A 22,171-nucleotide genomic window follows, 5' to 3' on the forward strand; every position below is an offset into this window, starting at 1 on the left:
GCGCTTCTCAAAGTGAATAATTAAATAACTATATAATATACGTGACAGTGATGTATAATTAATAATCAGTGCACAAAATTGTGTTTAGTGACCTTCACCAGTGTATGAAAAATTATATAAATATTAAAGTGCAATACAATGAATAAAAAAGCAGCTCTACACCCTTAGGATGGACTGTTCAGGTCCAGATGGTTCTTGTGTAGATTTTCAAATTGGAGCGGAGCGCTGGGTGACTCAGGATTATGAAAAAGAAAAATAAATACAATAGTGCAGATGGTAATGATATAAAAATATAATAAAATGTTCTCTGTAGTAGTGGTACTCACAGATTGCACTATCAAATATAAGCGTATCAGAGACCCTTCTCTCTCTGATGGGAGCCCTTTAATGGAAATCCCTCAGAGTGGTATGCTGATACTGGAAGCTTGTATTATGGTGGTTCAGTTATCCTCCCAGGGGTATGTAAAAGTGAAAGAGAGAACACACAATAGAGTAGTATAGTCTAAAATTGTATTGGCAGCAATCGATAATTATATGTATAATACACTCACATTTTGTAATATAATTTGGTTCGTGGGAGAGGACAGCTGTGAATGGAGAACGCCGGTTGTTCCTGGAGCGGAGGAGCCCTTCCGCATACGTCACTGGTACCTTCGTCACGTCCTGTAGTGTCGTAAATCAGGGCGGAAGAGGCTGCCTGGTGTGTCCGTCTCCTACTGGTTTGCCAGCAGTTGTCTCCCGGTTTCCTCAGCACAATCACCTCCCACAGCGGATCGATTCAACGCGTTTCGATTCCTGAAGAAGCCACAGCGAAACGCGTTGAATCGATCCGCTGTGGGAGGTGATTGTGCTGAGGAAACCGGGAGACAACTGCTGGCAAACCAGTAGGAGACGGACACACCAGGCAGCCTCTTCCGCCCTGATTTACGACACTACAGGACGTGACGAAGGTACCAGTGACGTATGCGGAAGGGCTCCTCCGCTCCAGGAACAACCGGCGTTCTCCATTCACAGCTGTCCTCTCCCACGAACCAAATTATATTACAAAATGTGAGTGTATTATACATATAATTATCGATTGCTGCCAATACAATTTTAGACTATACTACTCTATTGTGTGTTCTCTCTTTCACTTTTACATACCCCTGGGAGGATAACTGAACCACCATAATACAAGCTTCCAGTATCAGCATACCACTCTGAGGGATTTCCATTAAAGGGCTCCCATCAGAGAGAGAAGGGTCTCTGATACGCTTATATTTGATAGTGCAATCTGTGAGTACCACTACTACAGAGAACATTTTATTATATTTTTATATCATTACCATCTGCACTATTGTATTTATTTTTCTTTTTCATAATCCTGAGTCACCCAGCGCTCCGCTCCAATTTGAAAATCTACACAAGAATAATCTCTACAACCCTGAGAGTCTACAAAGGCAACAAGTCTATAGCATGCATTTTTTTCTAAATTGCCCTTCAGCAGCAGAGCTTTGTCATGAGGGTGGGGGGATTTGCTCAATTTTTTTGATCGCCACTCCGGAGCATTGGCACTACCTCAGGTCCCTCCCCGCACTCACCGATGCACGTGCACACTACCCCTGACAGCCGCACGCCTCCCCCCCCCGCAACACTCCCGGTACCCGCCGCCACAGCGGAGGTAAGGGGAGCAGAGGAACCCAGAGGGAGACCTGGCCACATTAAGATAGGACTTTGGAGGTACATTCTACTACAGCGCTACATGCGCAGTGTCTACCATGACATCTGAGTCACGACACATACGCAATGCGTCATCCGTCGGTGACGGCACCAGCAGGTCTGAGTTTGCACCAGCGGGACATGCGGCGGTAGCGCGTGAGGTCTGCAAACGCTCTGTGATGTTCCTCCATTGATTCCAACTCGGATTCCATTTGCAGCTTTTGCTGTTACCTGCTGATATACCTTTTATATTTCGTGAGTAGGATTTCAGTTTTAGACCTTCCGGAAGTGATCTCCTATCAGTGTAATTCTTATAGTTGATTGTTATCACTTTAATAATTTTTTCATTAAATGTATCAGTTTTTATTGTAGCTATTTTGTTTTCATGTGTTTTATGTTGTCAGCGTTTGTCTGTTTGTTCACCAGTTTGTTTTCCAGTGTTGCACTACTTATCCCCACATGTCATGAGATCTCAAGCAAATCAACCTTGGATTTCACTTGGACTGTGAGGGCTATCAGTGGTTAATCACTCAGGTGATGATAGTTTCATCTAGGCGCTGTTATATTGTGTTTTTTTTACTTTGTTGTGATCTGTGTGGGTCATTTATATCAGGCAGCCTAGTCTTTTATTTAAGGTTCTTTGTAATTATCTTTTGTAGTTGTCACTAAATATACCCAAGCATTAGCGCTTCTCACACAATTATTTTTTTCTATTTTTCTAATGCTTCTCAAACTGCTGCTATTGTTTTGGAGTGCATATCTGACTGCTTGTTGCAGTAGCACTTACATGTCTTGTTTGCAAACTGCTTTGGCTGGTGCCCACATCACCATCATTATCATCATCCTCACTACTATTCATCATCCCGATTACACCAAGATCATCTAAATCACCATCACCAAATTCACCATGAGCCTATTGTAAACATGTTGGCGGTGTCTGCATTGATGGCGAGTGAACCATTGTTTCCATCTCCACATGATAGTACACTGTTTTGTCAGATTGCTTTGACCCCTTTTGTCTTACTCTGCCTACTTAAGGCTCTCTGCCACTTTGAATGGTGATGGTGGGTTATGTGACATCTTAATGCAGAGGTGCCAAGATGGCTACCTGCTCTACCCCTTTTTACAACTGTTCGACATAAGCAACATATAGCTGCACTCTGATCATTGAAACATTTTTTTTTAAATGTCACACAATAGCTCTCGCATTGAAAATACGGCCAATGGGAGACATAACTGGTGCCTCTGGTTGTTGTGATTATGGTTGTCGATGTTATGGTGCTACTGGTGTTGGGTCATCACAAGGTGATGGTCAATTATGCTAGTGATGATGATGCCATATGCTGTAGAACTGAAAGACTGTATAACAACGGAGGAAGAGGAGGATAACATCATGTGCTGATGTATGATTATGTTTAAATAATTAACATATAGGCATTTTACTGCTCATCACTTGAATCTGAAGCATTATCACATTCACCACCACCACCTGTCAAATCAATTTCTTAATCACAGTTTCATTATAACATCATCAACATCCTCATCAGAATCCTCATTCACAACAAGTGATATTTGAATAGATGACTCTGTAGAGCAAGAGGTCGACTTCATTCTGATTCATCATGTGCATGTGACTGACACTCTTCTTCATCTGACTCTCTTAACAGCTCTTCAGAGTCTTGTACTGTCAATGCCAGAGCTTATTCGACATTCATGAATGTAGTTGAAAGTGACGAGAATGATTAGCCTGTTTGTAAAATGATTTAGTGGCAGCAGTAACGCAGTCAACATGGTCAGTGATACAAGCTTTTCCCTAGAACTGACTGTTTCATTCACATTCTCAATCTGCTTCTTCACATTCTCAATTTCAGTAGTACTTGTACTAGCTCTAGGCTTACTTAAACTTTCCGTTCCTCATTTAAATCTCTTTAAAACTAGAGGTTCATTGTCTAGGTGGAGAGAGGGAGGCTGTGCTGGGATTGGGGATAAGTGTCATTGTTCTTTAGCTGATTCTTGCTGTGACTGCTGTGAGCAGTAGGCGCACCAGCAACACCAACTTTCACTGATTTAACTTTATCATCACAACCTACATCTGCTTCTTCTTGCCCATGCATATCTACTTGCCAAATGTTTCTTAAAACCATGAAAACTATTATTAGACATGTTAACTTGTTATATATGTTAGGCTTGCAGTCCTATGTTGGACAGACTAAGATGACCTACTCTACAGCCTGGCAGCATAGCTCTCCTCCCTACTCACTCTGCTCCCCAACCACTCACCACTGCCATCAGCTGCTCAACTAGTTGGTATCAGTTGTAATATATATATATACTAAAAGTAGTAACATTAAAATATATATATATATATATAAATATATATATATATATATATATATATATATATATACAGTATTCGACAAACCTATACATTTGCACGCCCCGGGCGAGTGGATTTAACATCGTGGCGAGCTTCTATTGGCCCAAGTAGCACACGTGTGGTACTAGGTGGCGAGTAGATTTTTTTTGTTCCGCGAGTAGATTTTTTGGTGATTTGTCGACCACTGTATATATATATATATATATATATATATATTGATATATATATATATATATATATATATATATATATATATATTGATATCTGCATCACGTTGTAGTATCTTGTGTCTCATATTAAGGCAGAAATCTCTGTACTTTACACAGGGTTTATTTACAGGGATTAAATAACCCAATAACAGACCCACCGTCCCTTTAGTATAAAACAAATCATAAAAGAAACACCTACTACTATTCAAGAGTCTAACCACACAGCAGCTCCTACCATCTCTAACTGGTAGCCACCAGCTAAGCTGGTTATCAGCCTAAAACATGAACTACAATATGTAAACCATATGAACAGTCTTAGGCACATCAATATATTACTTAGCTCTTGTTCGGTGGGGGGCTCGACCCCACGAGAGTTCAGAGAATCCCTCTTCTCTGTAGTTCCAATGTTCTGGACAGGACATACCTGCTTCAGCGCAGTCTCACGTCCTTCATTCATCTTCCTTGGGTTAAAACCCAGGCAGTCCCAGCAGGCTCTGTGACCACCATCCAGTGAGCCTAGGGGACTGTGCCAACCTCTTCCTGACAGGGCAGAATTCTCTCTCTCTCCCCCTTTCTCTGGGGAAAAGCAGTCTCTCTCACGGCAGCTCTCTGTGTCTGCCTTTTACACCTCCTGTTTAAATCAGGAGTGCTGTAGCTGCAACAACTTTATCCAGGGGAGGTTAACTGCTTGCATGCTGGAAAGCATACCAGCTACACCACTCAAGCCTATACAGAGACAGGGATTGTATCACAATATATACATCATACATAAAGCAAAATAACTATGCATGTGATGTACAGTTAGTAGTTATACACTACTGTAATATTAACTGGTGGGGTGGGGTGCTTTGTGTGGGCACTGGATGGCGGTATAGTTATAATAGTACAGACAGTTTCTTACCAGTATTAACACACAGAAACTATAGATCTAGTATACTTTGGTATATTCAAAGAAATAAAATCTCCTATCTTAGTCTCCATCTATGTATCCTAGTAATGTGTGTGTGTGTGTGTGTGTGTGTGTGTGTGTGTGTGTGTGTGTGTGTGTGTGTGTGTGTGTGTGTGTGTGTGTGTGTGTGTGTGTGTGTGTGTGTGTATATATCCCTCCTTGTCCGACTCCTAGGGAGTTTACATCAAATGTCTCTTGAATTGGCTTACTAAGTGTTGGTTACCTTGTCAGGGTGCTGGATTCGTGCAGGTTGCGCATTGGTAATGCAATGATGGGCGCCAGGAACTTTATTCATACAAACAGCAGTTTATTAATCACCATCGATAAAGTTCCATTCACAATATATACATACTTCTTGTATAGTCTCATTATTTATAACAACAATATGAATAAGCGCTAACCAGATTAAACAGTGATAACGCTATCTATGCGTATCCTAAATTAAACAGAAGCTAAGGTGCTGCTGGATGAAGGCTATTCCAAGTCTAAGAAATGTTTTGATCAAAAAGAGACCAGCACAACCTCAAAAAACAAGATGATCAAAGGAGAAAAAAAAGAGAAAAAAGATCTATGGTGAAGTACGGTTACGTCAAGCGGTAGATGTGGTAAGATTTTCACTCACATAGACTGCCCAGACCATAGCACTGATTGGTATTTTTTGTGGTCCATCTTTCTTATTCTAATTTCCCCATAGACATTTCACAAGTGAATAAAACAGAGCAACCTCATAGCCCAATATGAAAATACATTTATAAAAGTTTAAAAGGGACAATTCTCTAACAACTCACAAAGTGCCAGTCCTTTTCAGCTTTGTACAGAATTAGAACTTCAAGGAGCAGCTGGTGGTGCTACAGAAAAATCTGCGTCTCTCGTGTGTCCGTCTCTGCCGGCATCTGACGTTACTTCTAAGATTCTCTTTTTGCTTAAGGAAAAAGGTCTGGTGGACAGTTGAGGGAAAATAAGCCTGCTGGAGTTTAATTTTTTATGTGGTCTTTTTCTTAGGGGATCCTGCAAAAGACTTTAATGTGTTGGATGGTGGTAGGGCTCAAGAGGGTATCGGCAGTGCAGGATTGTAGGAAGCCATTTATGCCCTTTGTGCTAGACTATTTGGTGCAGCTTCTCAGTTTGAGGCTATTTAATGTGGCCTTTCTGCTTTCATTTTGGAGGCATTTAAGGATCAGAGAACTGGTTTGCAAAACTAAGAGAAGGTGAGGTGGTTTGTCTTTTGAGAACATGGTTCGGGGGTCTGATCACATCTCCCTCTTCGTGTGCCAGTCAAAAACTGAATTGAACTGAACTGGCTTGAATGGCAGTTTGATTTGCCCAATTAGGAGGCTGGGGGAGTTCATGGAGGTCAAGTCTTTGCTACTGTAGGGCATGCTGGGGTCGAAGGCTTCTCAAGGTACTAAGACCAGCATGTTTTTTAGTTACGTCTGGGTTGTTGGGGTTTGGATAGCGCTAAGTTGGTATTCATTCCTTCCGAATAGGAGCAGCGACGGAAGCAGCCCAGTTGTGTTGGCTGGAATAATTTACTATCACCATTCTGAATGGGGTTGAGAGGGTCCCGATTGTTCTGGAGCCTCTTGAGTTAATGTAAGGGTCACAAATAGCCCTGTTGGTTGTGACCGGTTGGTGGTTAAGTGTGGGGTCACCTTGCCAGACAGGGCTCTGTGGGTACAGTAATTGCCTAGGGGTGACAATTGTTGGCGAGATAGCTGGCTCACTATGTCGTTGGTACCTGAGGCGCATTCTCACAGCTGATATGGTTTCATCTGAACTGCTAGTCCTGTGTGGTGCCTGGTTTGGGGGTTTGTGAGCAAAGAGCACTATTGGCATTACTGGTCGGTGGAGCACTCTGGCAGAGCTTACTGTCCTGTTATTGGTATTTTAATAAAAGCCATTGCCGTTCAACCTCTAGACCTTTTCCTGTGCGCAATTTTAATTTAAGGTTATATCTCAAGGGGTAGTGGGAGCTGCATCGAAGGCTCTAAGGTTATGCACTTGGCGCAGAGATGTGAGTGGTATTTGATAAAAAATATTGTATCTTTGTGCCAAAAAAGTCGACTCTTGTCAAAAAACATTTAGCTGTTTGCCATGTATTAACCAAAAATGCATTTAATGTTGCGTGGATGTTTGTTTAATTACAAAATGTATTTATTTTCACAGTATGGCTATAATAAATAAAATTGCACTAATAATTTAGATTCACCAATATAAATGATACATATAAAAAATACCAGATGTGGAGTTTTTGTCCGCGCTCTTCCTTCCTTGGGGACCTTGAAATTGGTCAACCGCGCACAGAGTAGGCGTGGCATGTCAGAGGGGGTGATCCAGGCTCCTTGGTGGCCGCGTAAGAGGAGCGCGTGTGCGCTCTGTAACTGGAGCGGGGTTGCGTGCAAGAGTGACAATGGGAGCAGAGGCAGCAGCAGTACTTTGGGTAAGAGAGGAGCTATATATATATAGCTATGTCAATCACACACATTCCCGGTTAGATATATATGTATGGGGGGGTTATGTATTGTTTTTTTCATATGTATTGGGTAGGTGGGCTTATTGTATGCATTTGGGGGGGGGGGGGGTTTAAATGTATTTGGGGGTAGGAAGTTTTTTGCATTGGGGTAAGAATTTTATACACACACACAAACACACACACACACACACACACACACACACACACACACACACACACACACACACACACACACACACACACACACACACACACACACACACACACACAATTTCCCCCAAGAACCTCAATACATATAAAAATACCCCCAAGCCCCCAATATATATACAAATTCCCCCAAGCCCCCCAATACATATAAAAATTCCCCCAAGCCCCCCAATACATATAAAAATTCCCCCAAGCCCCCCAATACATATAAAAATTCCCCCGTGCCCCCCAATACATATAACAATTCCCCCAAGCCCCCCAATACATATAACAATTCCCCCAAGCCCCCCAATACATATAAAAATTCCCTCATGCCCCCCAATACATATAACAATTCCCCCAAGCCCCCCAATACATATAACAATTCCCCCAAGCCCCCCAATACATATACAAATTCCCCCAAGCCCCCCAATACATATACAAATTCCCCCAAGCCCCCAATACATATTCAAATTCCCCCAAGACCCCCAATACATATAAAAATTCCCCCAAGCCCCCCAATACATATAAAAATTCCCCATGCCCCCCCAATACATATAAAAATTCCCCCAAGCCCCCAATACATATAAAAATTCCCCCATGCCCCCCAATACATATAAAAATTCCCCCAAGCCCCCAATACATATAAAAATTCTCCTAAGCCCCCCAATACATATAAAAATTCCCCCAAGCCCACCAATACATATTTAAAAAAAAGACTTACCTTGTGGATGATCAGGCCGGGTCCAGTGAATGCCAGTAAGGGTCGGGGGTTGGGAACTTGGATGCCGGTAGGTAGGGGTGGAGTGAGGAGCCAGCTGGATGAGGCTGTGGGGGGCCATGTGTGCTAGTCCCAAAACTGTTTGTAGCACTGGGGGGGGGGGAGATAATTTACTGCCATTAACCCTTTGTTAGTGCTAGAAGGGGCAGACATACATTGCTCATACTTACAAAGATGTAAATGCACTGAGGGGTCTTTCTATTTGTCTTATTTAATATATTTTATCATTTGTTGGATATAATAAAGGTAACAGTTTGCCATTTACAAAAAATGTTAAAACAAATAGTAAGTACATCAACATTAACCCCTCGATGGGTTGCTAGTGTGTCTAATGAACAGAGCCCCTCCCAGATCCCAATGCACTAAACCCAAGAGGCAGGAAACTAAACACGCAAAGTATCATCACTTGTCACCTGAAAGTACCCAGCCCTGCTCCACAACAACTGTCAGCTCCGAGTCACCATGTGCAAAGGAAGAATGCGCTGCAGCGCACAGTGATCATGCGGTACTTATCCCCAAGCAGGGCGGCCGCAGAAACAACCTCACCCCCTGTCACTGCTGGCCCTTCTGCGTGTTTTTTGCTCGGGACACACAGACCCCCAATACCTGCATCCTCCTGCTTTGTGGGGGGGAGTGGGGGGCGATACTGCGGGGGGGTTGCCAGGTGCGCGGGGTTTGCCAGGTGCGGGGGGGGTTTCTGGGGGGGTGGCCCGATGCTGCGGGAGCCCGGCGGCTGGTCACAGCAGTTGCTGCCAACCCCGCTGCAGGCACCTACCCCACCGTGCTGCTCCTGCACGCGCCGGGCCTCCCTCTCACGCCGGTGCACCGGAAGCTTAGCCCAGCTGCTGACTTCCGGCGCTGCCAATAGGGAGACCCGATACAGAGGTTTTTTTTTTTAAATGTAATTAACTGGCGCCCGGCCACGCAAGGGGCCCGGACGGCCGGGACCCCCTGACTCACGGGGCCCGGGACACCAGTGCCCTTTGTCCCCCCCCCTCTTGGTGGCCCTGGTAGTAATACACGTGGTAATCATATAAATAACAAACAATATAATATAAATAACAGGTCATGGGAATAAGTGCTTCAGACAAACGTAACATTTAGGAAGAGGAGTCCCTGCTTCGAGGAGCTTACAATCTAAACTGGTATATTGGAGGAACATACAGAAACAGTAACAGTAACAGTGATAAGTGCTTCTGCAGGGGGCCAAGCTTTATGTATCACGTGTCTAGTAATATCTACGGTACTATTCATATGCTTCTTTAAGCAAGTGTGACTAACGGTGGTTCTTAAAGGTGGATAGAGTGAGTGCTAGTCTGGAACCGAGGGGAAGGGCATTCCAGAGGTGTGAGGCAGTCAGTGAGAAAGGTTTAAGGCGGGAGAGGGCTTTAGATACAAAAGGGGTTAGAGAAAAGACATCCTTGAGCAGAACGCAAGAGTCGAGATGGTGCATAGCGAGAAATTACAGATAAGATGTAGTAGGGGCAGAAGAGTGTAAAGCTTTAAATGTGAGGAGGAGAATTGCTTAATATGAGCTTAGTACATAGGCTCCAATATCTGCCAATACTTTCCTCTAATTTTCCATATAAACAATGAAACTCTGAAGAAGGTAGCATCGAAATGTATCTTCAGGTTTTAGAAGGATTGCTACAAGTGCATATGTGAGTACTAGTTACAATTACTACAGTGCATAGTGGCAGTGTTTTGTTTTTCCTTTTACAGGTTCCACAACGCTCACCATTTCTGACTCTTTTAGAGACGACTGTTTTGGGAATAAGATACAAAATGCAAAAAGGATAGGATGCAGCAGAATGTGGCTTTACTGATTTTACATCCTTGTACTGTAGCTTACAGTTGTTAAATGTGGAATCAATAGATAAAAACAGAGAATAGCTGTGCTTATAAGGCAGATAAATAATATTTAAAAAATTCCCTTTTATTGATGAAAGGGAACTAAGGGATAGTAAACAGTAAGTTTTGTCTTGCAATTTTATGCATACCTCATGTATTCAAGTTGTTGAAAATCCATCGTTTTTTATTAGCTAAATATTATAGGTTAAGTTTCGTACCGTAGTTAATTTCAAAGTCGGCTTTTATTCACATTACTTTTACCATGTCTTCCTTCTCATGTATAACAGTAACAGAGAGAGTAAATTAGCACAGCGAAACAAGAAGGCTGAGCATGATTATAATTGAGAGGACTTTTTATTGTGAGCTACATTTAGCACATTGCCAATAAATAAATAACGATGCCAACTGCAGAGCATTTTGGGGAATGTTCTTGTGACTTATAGATGTTAAAAGCATTTAGCTCTCAGCTAAACAGCAATGGTGCAGGCCAATCATGGAGGTCATTAGATTCATCAAGGGACTGAGCAAAAGGATTAAAACAATGTCATTAAAGTTAGCTGTATTAACTAAAGTTAACTGACCTCCTAAAGTACCATTATGTCTCATTGTAAATCTCAAAAGATAATAAAGGTTGCAACAATAGATAACGCACTAATGAATAAATTAAAGGTGCTGGTTAAAACGCTAAATAAAAATGTACCAGTGATAAGAGGAAAACAAATGGTGCATTTAAGGGGGAAAAACGTGTTATACTGTAGTAGATATAATTTGTCATCAGCATAAAGATTTTACTTTTCACTAGGTGGAATATACTTTTCTCTCTACTTACTGCTTGAAACATCTATACATATTTTAACATGCAGTTTATTGTATCTATTTGTATCTATTCTTCAATTACAGTATGTTTGTCTTTTATATATGTAGGGTTTTAAAAATGAGAAAACACTACAGTTTGACAGCCTTTTAAAATGAAGCATGCCACTTTCATTGACAGCTATGATTGATGGTACAAAAGCTATCCGCTGATGGCTGTTGTCCTGCAGTTTATGAAGCAGTCCAAATTAGATAAGCTAGGAAGCCCTTATCCTGTTCTGTTTTCACAAACGCATAAAGCATACTGTACACACATTTCTTGTAATCAGCAAATCAATGAACGTTAAACACAGCTAAACGTTTTACAGTTCATATTTTGCATGCAAATCCAAGACTTTTCAGCTCTTGTAAAACTATACATGGTAGAAAGTACAGTGGCTTTTGGAACATAAACACCCTGTCTTTTCACATTGCGAATGGCATGATTCTATCTAGAAAGATGGACCATGTCAAAAGGAAATCACCACAATGCTCTCAGTCCTATATAGCTACATATATTTAATTTGTCAAAAAATTCAAGCACTCTGGCATGTGACACCTTGTCTAATATGAACAGGCATGTTTGCACATTATGGAGCCTTTTGTATCTTATTTATTTATACATTTTATTTATTTATAAAAATGTTTTACCAGGAAGTAATACATTGAGAGCTACCTCTCGTTTTCAAGTATGTCCTGGGCACAGAGTTATAAAAAATACATGGTTACATTAAAAGAACAGGGTTATACAGTGAATTCACAGACATTTCATGCACAGATAGAGTTGGAAAATTGGGTACAGGGGATAAAGGGCTTATGAGTTTCAGATTGAAATAGAGGAGCTTTAACATCATCGAACATCAGCGAACGGCAGCAAACGGCTCACACCCCTGGGCTGCCCTTCGGCTGTGCCAAAGGCTGTCCACCTTTGCGGCAACACAGATGTTCACTGGGGTGGTTGAGATGTTGAGATGTATCAGAAATGTTCTCTAAAACGTCAGCCTGCTATGAACAGTTAAATGTTGATACACTCAGGGGTAGATCCCCAAAAGTCAGTTAAATCTGGGCTACCAACGTGGTTTTGCCTAAATACAGGCATACCCCGCATTAACGTACGCAATGGGTCCAGAGCATGTATGTAAAGTGAAAATGTACTTAAAATGAAGCACTACCTTTTTTCCACTTATCGATGCATGTACTGTACTGCAATCATCATATACGTGCATAACTAATATAAATAACGAATTTGTGACAGGCTCTATAGTCTCCCCGCTTGCGCACAGCTCCAGTACAGGTAGGGAGCAGGTATTGCTGTTCAGGATGTGCTGACAGGCGCATGCGCGAGCTGCCGTTTGCCTATTGGACGATATGTCCTTACTCGTGAGTGTACTTAAAGTGAGTGTCCTTAAACCATGGTATGCGTGTAGGTAAACTTGGTTAGTTTCCCTGGGTTTAACGGTTATACACAAATCTAAATACATGCAAAAACAATGGCTGTTAGTGATCTCATTAGCAGACGCCTAACACCATGTGAAGTTAGCACTGCCTTACATTAGCTTCAAATAACATAGCGTTAAACTTATCTTACCCAAAGGTGGTGTCACTTCCATGCAGACCCTGAAAGGTATTTAATTAAGATACAAAATTAAAAAAAGAGAAGACAGAAGAGGAAAAGAACCTGGTAAAAAATACATTAGTTAAATCATACTGTACCTAACTGTGTTTCCTACACTTATCCAGACCCTGTAAAAGATCTATTTCAGGGTCTGGATGTGAGTAACCCAACATTTTGCTATATGACCTAATTAACGTTACATTAAATCCCTGCTTTACCTATAATGGAGCTCTGAGGATACAGTATGAGTTGTTAGAGGGAACACAGCTTTTGCACATTATTGGCACTAATGTAATGTTAAATACCTGCGTTATCTATAATAGAGCTCTCGGGATATGCGCTGTTAGAGGGAATACCCCTTGTACATATCATTAGCACCAACATCCATTATAGTAAAGCAAGAGCTCGTTATGACTGAAAACACATTGTTACTGAGCTTTGACAATCCCCGTTAGCACTTACGGATACGCTAACTGAACGTATCGTTAAATATTTAACAGACTTCTCAGGATTAACCCCTCAGTGTGTTTGTTCGCCTGTATTTATTCAGTCTAGCATTTCTTCAAAATATATTCATAAACCAGTGTTCAAATTGTAAAAAAAAAAAGAAAAACTAGAGATTCTGTGCTGTGTAGGAGAATGGTTTTAAAAAATGGAAAAAATAAATATTTAGAAAACATTAGTATCAATATGTTTGTTATTTTATAGGATAGAAACAGAAATGGAAGAACCTCTGTAAAATATATCCATTTTCTTTAAAACAAGAAGTTAACATTGTAAAACATTAAAAAAAAAAAAAAGCTTTACTTGATACTAACCATTACATTTTGTCCACTATCTAAACCGTAATACTTCTAAGTTAATATATTATTATGTTTTAAGTATTAACTTACACACTGAAATAAATAATACCTTCCACCCTAAAAAATACTTTTTTTTAAAAATAATGTGTTATTCTGTTAAATGTTTTTTATATGAATATCTGCAAAACGTTAAATGAAAAAAACAATATTTGCGTAAAATATTTAACTGACAATTCACATCTACTGTATGAACAATAAGCTAAATGGTGTTTGAAAGATTGAACTTCATTTCAAGAGGAATACAGAACATTAACGTACAAGATATCAATTTATTAAACAAGACACATTGGATAATATTTCTGTCTCCTTTTTTCGACAAAGCAAATTTCTTCAAAGCTTGGAGTAAAGCTAACTATTTGAGCATGGAAATATAAATAAGTAAATGTAGCACTTTGACTTCTCAGGTTAAAATAACCATGCATAGCACATAAGAATTGTAATCCCTTCAGGCTCACACAGTGGGTGATGCTGTGACTGCCAGCACCAAAGTCTTAATGTGGTTTTAAATGTTTGCCTGAAGGGATGAAGGCTCTTTATGACTCGTTGGCTGATTGCCTTCTCCATGTAACAGCTGGGTAAATCCTTCACTATTTCACAGACCTTCACATTTTACTTTTTAATGGATGTACAAAACATTTTGATGCAATCTAGTTTCATCTGAATCTTCTTACACTCTATAAAAATAAGGATGTTCAGCATGTTCCTTTGTACTGTATAAGAGCCATATTGAGACCCGGCTAATGATACAAGATCAGGTGGCCTGTTTGTCGGGGGATAGGCCAGCGATGCTAACCTGAAGCAATTTTCACCAGTTTTGTAAAGCTATTAACTTATAGGTCAAACGTGCGTCAGTTTTTGAGGCATGGTAATTAAAGTATGCTTTTTTTCAAATTGGGTGCAAGTTTTAAAGTAGATTTTTAGAGGACAGGTAGAGAAAAAACCTTGCTCAACTTTCGGAGGCTACATGAGAACGTGGGTGCTACCTGGGATATAGAGGTGTAACACATGTCCCCAACCCCCTCTGGGAGATTTCACTGTTACATGGTATGATGTGGTGCATACCTGCTGTCTCACAGTAGATCTGAGCTTCCCGCGTTGTTGTAGGGGAGAACAGAACAGGCTTCTGTGGTAGTAACTGATTCGTACTCACGGTGACAGCGCCTCCATCTCTTGCAGGCCCCAGGGATGTGGAAACAATCCCTGCAAGAGAACTTACTTCCTCTCCCCCTGATAGATTGCAGTGTCAGGCAGGAAGGTATATTGGAACAGGATCACACTTTATTGTACACACTGCATGCAGATGGTCAGCATACACAGCTCACACAGTGGTTACAGCAGTTCTTGGGCTTCAACCTCAGGATGTACCCTGGACCTTCACTGCAGGTACAGGGCCCCCACAGCAGTTCTTGCTCTTCTCTGACCTTATTAGAGCCAGGGGTATGGTCTCACTCCTAACTCCCCAAGGGGAGAACGCAGTATGTGCACAGCCAATCCGCACTTCTGGGTGAGAACCTGTCTCTCTCAAGGGTAGAGACAACTGACTAACTTTGGTAGTGCAGCCCTTTAAGTACAAGAAAAGCAGGAACCAGATCCCTGATTGGACACACATAGGCCTAGTCACACCGCCTACCCTGTGACTCACTGAAGCTGTTGGGGGTGGGGAAAACCCATGATTAGTCCTGGCAGCCTGCTCTCACCAGGACTTACTACCAGGAGAAGGGCAGACTGGTAGCCAGAAACAAGTCTTGGCTACATTCTCCCTCTGGTGGAATCCAATGATCCCCACTTGGAGCCAATTTTACAGGTCCATCCTGCAGATGAGTAACCTGAAACAATACATCATGACATTAACAACCAATATAATGGTATACAGTTAATAATACCGTCATATTCATACGCAGGTTTTTACCCACCCACCTTGGAATGGTGATAACAATAACATGAATTACTCCAACATGAAGAATCCCTTTAAATTGTAATGCCGGGGGTCAGGTTTCTTTACTATCCCCTCATGGTCTGCTACTTGCACAAAGTATACCCTCTTAGGGTGACGCGCTACTACGTCAGCGTTACTATGTCGGCGCGTCACCACGTGATGCGGATGTACGGATAGCAGTCCCCACTGAGGTGCTTGAAGGAGCAGAAGGAGCGCCGCTTCAACACCGCCTACGCTGACAGCAGCCCTGCGCTGGCCTCAGTTATTTTATTATTTGCGACTTATTCATGGGCATCTGTAAGTGTTTTTTTATCTTGTGTCTATGTCCAGTAAAACATACTACACTATGAGGTTTGCGCTCTTCTCTTTTTCTTTTTATCTTTTGCCTTAAGACACCTGGTGCTGGAAGACATCTTAGAGCCAATTCACTCCAATGGGCTATAAGTAAAGTGTGTTTAAGAGCTGGAAGTTGCCTTATGGCAGAAGACTGCTTAGTAAATAGGCCCTTGAGTTTTCTCTTTGTGGCCGTTTGAAATGTGAGATGCTTGTTAATGACGTTTTTGACATTGGTTAGTCAGGGAGGTTTTTGCCAGCTCGTGCCTGGTGGAATTTTGTGATGTTAAGGAAAGGAGACAAAATATCCAACAGACATGCTGAAGAATATCATATTTCCATAGGAGATCAGACTATTTATACTGGGATATGGAAAATAGTTGAAGCGCTCAAATGCAGGTATATCTCAAAATGATAATAAGCCAGACCACTGTACCAGGGTACTAACAATTGATATAGTACCTATTGTGTCATATAATGGGTACTATCCTCCTGAAGACAGGTGGTGTGTGGTGCAACCCACTCACCATATGTCTCATTGGCAGGTTCCCCTGAAAAATATGCAAATACTCACATCCTGGTAGGGCAGGCAGGCAGGCTGTGCAGCTACTCAATGCAATACAGGGAAAAGGGAGACCAAAAAGCGCACCAGCACAAACGGAGCAGGAAGAAACCAGAATTTTATACTGGGATCACAAACACTAGACAGAACAAGGGAGTTAAATAAACAGAGTTTATTCCGGGCGAAGCCAACAGGTAGCAACACCATACCATAAACACAGTTACACTCACCAAACTGGGGAAACATGGGGAGAACACCTAGCTAGCTAGCTGCTGGGTGCTGCCAAAGCTAACTTACACAGGATATCTTCCACGAGAGGTTCACCTCTGAATATACCAGTAACTAGGGATCACCGCTCCTACTCGAATTTCAATCTGGTCCCTAGGCAGAGACAAACCACAAATGGCTAGATAGCCTCTTGACACTGAGACTACCAAGAAATAACTATGGATCTCTGTTCAGTGTCAAATAACATAGACTACGCCCTCATCCAGAAGCATGAAAATCTGGGTGCCGACCAATAGGACAGAAATTATCTTTGTGACATCAATCAGAGCTTGAGGTTTCACCCAAGATGGACCAATCAGGGCTGGCAGAGGTAATTGTGCTCTGGGACAGCCTCTAGGGGCATTGTTGAGTGTGTGGGAAATTGGAACTGACCATGGGAGTTTGACTGACATAGCTAGAACATAGGCCCAGATTACTCATGTCGACTCCATACCTCCCTCAGAGAGAGGCCACACACTACCTGGCTTAAACAATACCTCAGTTTATGAAGTGTGTGTCTTCTCAGCAGGTGGGAGTGCTCTTCCACACCTCATACTTGTTCCCTGAGCACAGCACCTGGACCTATACAAAGGAAAACTGTTGGAGTCATAATATTCTGGCCTTGCTAACCTAATCAAGGCCCAAAGAAACATACACAACACTTGACTGTAATCAAATTACATACTGTAGAATAGCCACACACAATAACTTGTGAGAGATTCCTGACTGGCAGTTACACATTATACCTAGGCTGGCAACCATCTTGAGATTTAAAATGGCTACTGAGGCCATCTTGACATGTAGGGGCAACTAGCGGACATTACCTTTAAAATTCAGTACATAGATATATTCAATTTAATATGTGAAGAGAATGGCCTCTGTTTCCCTCAAATCACAGGATGGTGCTGACATAGAAAGGGGCCCAGGGCCCAGCATAATAAAGGCTAAGACCAGTCTCTGGCCTATGCCCGTGATTCGCTGGGGCTCATCTAGCCACCAGACCCAGGAGTTTCCCCATTTTTATATATTGTGTAGCCCGTATGTCCGGAGAAATTTCTATTGCTGGGACTGGAGTGGGAGGAGAGGTGCAGGGAACTAAGAAAAGAGTGACCAAGGGTGAAGATTGGACCCCGGGGCCAGCCACCCGAAAAGTGGTGCATTTGACTGTTCCACATAATGTGCGCATATTGTATATAACTGGAATCGCAAAAGGGTACTAAGCTTTAGTACGCCTTTATTCACATTCCACTGAATGGGAATAAGGCGTTCTGAAACTTTTTATTTTAGCTTGGCACAGCTTTGTAATCCTACCTATTTGTGTTCTCTATAAATAAGCCCATTTAACCGATTCCCAGCTCAAGCTTCAGAGGGAGAAGGATACTTCTCAGGCAGAGCTAGAGGAGTTCTACTGTGGCTCCAATAATGGCTCCTGTTGCTGCTCCAGGCCCCGCTCCAATTCTGGCCCTGTTCTGCCTCCCGCTCCAGTTCTGGCCCTGTTCTGCCTCCTGCTCCAGTTGTGGCTCCTGTTCTGCCTTAAGCTGCTGTTATGGCTCCTGATGTCATGGCAGTGGCTGCTGTGGCACCTGTTCCTGCACCAGCACTAGCTTTGATTCCTGCTAAGTGAGGATGATGACCTTGGTGATGCTTCAATTCTGCAGTAGCAGCGTCAGTTGCTTGCTGACTACCGCTAACAATGTCGCTACATGTAGCACATAATTTAGAATGGCATTGGGTAGACCATATGGTCACTTGGAAGGAACACAATTAATTAAAATGATTCAACAGGCCATTTCAACAATCTACCCTAACCACACCAATTGTTGAACAGTCACGTGAAATATCTACCCAGGCAGATGCTGCCAGTGTGGGGGTCATGCCTCTACTCACAGAAGAAAAAGAACACAGCATTCTTAAAAATGTATTTCTGTTCTTTTCCCCATTATAAAAAACATCAGCAACACGTTCCATAGACCTGAAACTTTATGTACGCACATGTTGCAGGGACAACGCAACGACACGTGGTTGTTCTGGGTATAGGCTTTTTATTTCTGCCAGAAAAGACACAGAACAAAAATAACAGAGCTTTTCTTCAGCATATAAAGGGTTAACAAAAACACAAGTCCATGATAAGGGCCTCACCCTTTTCCCTGCAAGGGTTTCTCAAGTCCATGATACAGAAGAGCAAGAGTTCCAGTATAAACAGTCATTATTGCAGGCTTTCTCCCTTCAGCGTTTCAGCATGTCTTTCTGTGGTTCAGTCAGGAAGAACCCTGCACAAGTCAACAGTCTGTGTTTTTCAAGCACCTTAACGTGGCAGCTGGGACCTGGTTAATTAACCTAGCTTTTTCAAAGCTGTGATTAACCAGGTCACTGCTGAACTGCAGACCTATACATAGGTCTCCCAGACACCCTGTCACAGCACAGTTTGAAAAAAAGGGCCATATAGCTCCTTATGTGTTATTAAAACTACACAGTGTGATAGAGCAATTGCTATCCCCCATTCCCAGGGTACTAGAAGTTGGGTATGTGGGGGGGAATAATGCTTTCAACGTAGTGTAGCAGTGAAACAAGGCAACATACAGCATTATTGACACACATTTCTTATCTTGCACACACACTCAATTTAATTGATTGTCACTGGTTTCCTAGTTCAGTGTAGGAATGTGCATAGCATTTATTTGATTGTTGATAACAAATGTGCTAACTGTAGATAATGTTACATTTGTTTTTACAAAGAGAAATATTTTTATTATAATAAATAAAAGAAATAAAAGATCAATGGAAATAACAAGAAAGTTATCCCTACAAAACTACAGATCAGGTACAATAAATTTAAAAGGGCATGGGTAACCGAGTCCAAAATCAGGCACTTAGGGCCTCATGCAGAGAGCATCGTTATTTCAAAATTCGCCATTTTTTGTACAATTTCGCGCAGAAACCGGCATAAAATGGCGAGTTACGAAAAACGCGCCATTTTGTTTTTTTTATTGCTAAAACTCGCCTCGCGGCTGGCGAGAACCTCGATCTCGCCATTTTTAAAACTCTCCGAATGCAGAGAGGTACGAACGGCATGTAGCGGCTGTTCGCGCCAGGGAAATGGCGCGTTTTTCTCATTTTAGCCGCGCCAGGAAATATTGGCAATAAGATGGCGCTCGCCGCCTATAGCAAAGGGGAAAAAAAAGCCGCGTTTTTTTTTTTTTACATTTCTGAAGCGCGCATCTGTTCCATTCAAACTCGCCACACGCATCCATGTTAAACATAGCAGAATTCGCACTTTTCTGCATATGGAGAATAAAACTCTCCAAAAAAGCTACTTTTTATGAAATTCGCCAATTTGAAAATTCTATGCTCTCTGCATGAGGCCCTTAGCCTCTCAACAGTCTCTCATTGAACATAATGGGCCTCATGCAGAGAGCATAGAATTTTGTAAAAAAAATAAATCGCGGCTTTTTTTTCCCCTTTGCTATAGGCGGCGAGCGCCATCTTATTGCCAATATTTCCTGGCGCGGCTAAAATGAGAAAAACGTACCTCTCTGCATTCGGAGAGTTTTAAAAATGGCGAGATCGAGGTTCTCGCCAGCCGCGAGGCGAGTTTTAGCAATAAAAAAAACAAAATGGCGCGTTTTTCTTAACTCGCCATTTTATGCCGGTTTCTGCGCGAAATTGTACAAAAAATGGCGAATTTTTAAATAACGATGCTCTCTGCATGAGGCCCAATGTCTCATCATGATGATGAGGAGAACCTCTGGTGGATGATGATCATTTAAGTCACTTGTCCTGTTAGCTTTGACAATCATATGGAAAAGTTCAACTACCTAATTCTATGAAAGTGGTAGTAGCACAACCAAGTAGTGTAATGATGATTAATGTTGATTGCATCAGACAAAGTCAAGGGGAACAGCTACTATGGCAGTCAGTGATGACAAGTATTGCTTTGAATGGTGGTGAGCTGAGTAATGAACACTGTGGCGTGGTTGCAGCTTGACACTGTAGCAGTCCTGTATCTGTGAAGAGGACCCTTGTCCTCTCGCTTTGTGAATGGACTACAGAGGGTCTCCACCAGTCCTATGACAATCAACCCCAAAAAGGCCAGCATGCTGCCCAGCAGCCAGCACCTCGATTTGCAGCATCTTCCTGTTGGGTTTCTCGCTGAACAATTCTTTGGCAAAAAGTATCAATTAAATGGGGATAAATTAGGGGAATCCTTGATGGAGAAGAATTTAGGAGTGCTGGTAGACAGCAAGCTGACAACAACTATAGAGAAAAGGGACCCCAATTATATAGCACTCTCTAACCTAATTGGATGATTTCTGTGAGAATTAAAATATAATTTATTTTGAACATACGATAAAATATAAGGCTTTAAAATACATCATTAAACAGCACTTTTGAGATCCAATAGGAGTATAAGAAACCCAGATGGCAAACAATGCTACATATAGTGTATTAATAATAGACACTGTCCTTAGTGGTATCTATATAAAGATATTCTGCAAAGGAAAGGGTGAAGGGGAGAATAATTTAAAAAGCCACGATTAAAATGCCAGCAGCTGTCTAGAGTGAACTGAAAATGCCAGCTGTTGCGTGGACCAGGTACTCAGGCCTTTTGTGGTATCACTGCCCTCATACCTCAAAGACACGAAAAATGTCTTACAGATACTAGAAGATGTGGTTATCAGCAGTGATACTCTACTAGTGAGCCTTGATGTAGAAGGTTTATATACTAGTATCTACTGTACCACCAAAAAGGCCTTGAGGCTGTATCCTATTTTCTTTAAATTAGGGGCCAACTAAACACAACTTACAGTAAGTTTGTGATAGATCTGCTGACATTTTTTCTGACTAATAACTACTTTTTATTCGAGAATAAGATCTACCATCAAACACAGGGCACGGCGATGGGCACTAAATGTGCAATCTTACAACAACATATATTTAGGTTGGTGGGAGTCTCAGTGTGTCTTTATAGAGGAACTTGAACATCTCACCTCACAAATCATCTTATGGGTACGCTTTATTGATGACGTGCTGATCTTGTGGCAGGGCCCATTAGCATCGCTTAAGGAATTCGTTGACATTCTGAATAATAACCAGTTGAATTTACATCTTACCGTGGAGGATGATAAAAATACTATATGTTTCCTGGACTTGATAATATCAAGAGGCCAAGGAGATCTCATTGAAACAACCATCTTTCATAAACCTACTGCTACAAATAA

The 22,171-nt window shown here is 41.8% G+C and overlaps 1 protein-coding gene across 1 annotated transcript in view; it reads left to right on the forward strand.

Moving 5' to 3' along the window:
* The window catches only part of NKAIN2 (sodium/potassium transporting ATPase interacting 2), a 1,223,374-nt gene that overhangs the window by 689,428 nt on the left and 511,775 nt on the right, over positions 1-22,171 (forward strand). The gene's annotated exons all lie outside the window — the stretch shown is intronic.

The sequence above is a fragment of the Ascaphus truei genome, chromosome 4 (genome assembly GCF_040206685.1).
Source record: "Ascaphus truei isolate aAscTru1 chromosome 4, aAscTru1.hap1, whole genome shotgun sequence".
Lineage (NCBI taxonomy): Eukaryota > Metazoa > Chordata > Amphibia > Anura > Ascaphidae > Ascaphus > Ascaphus truei.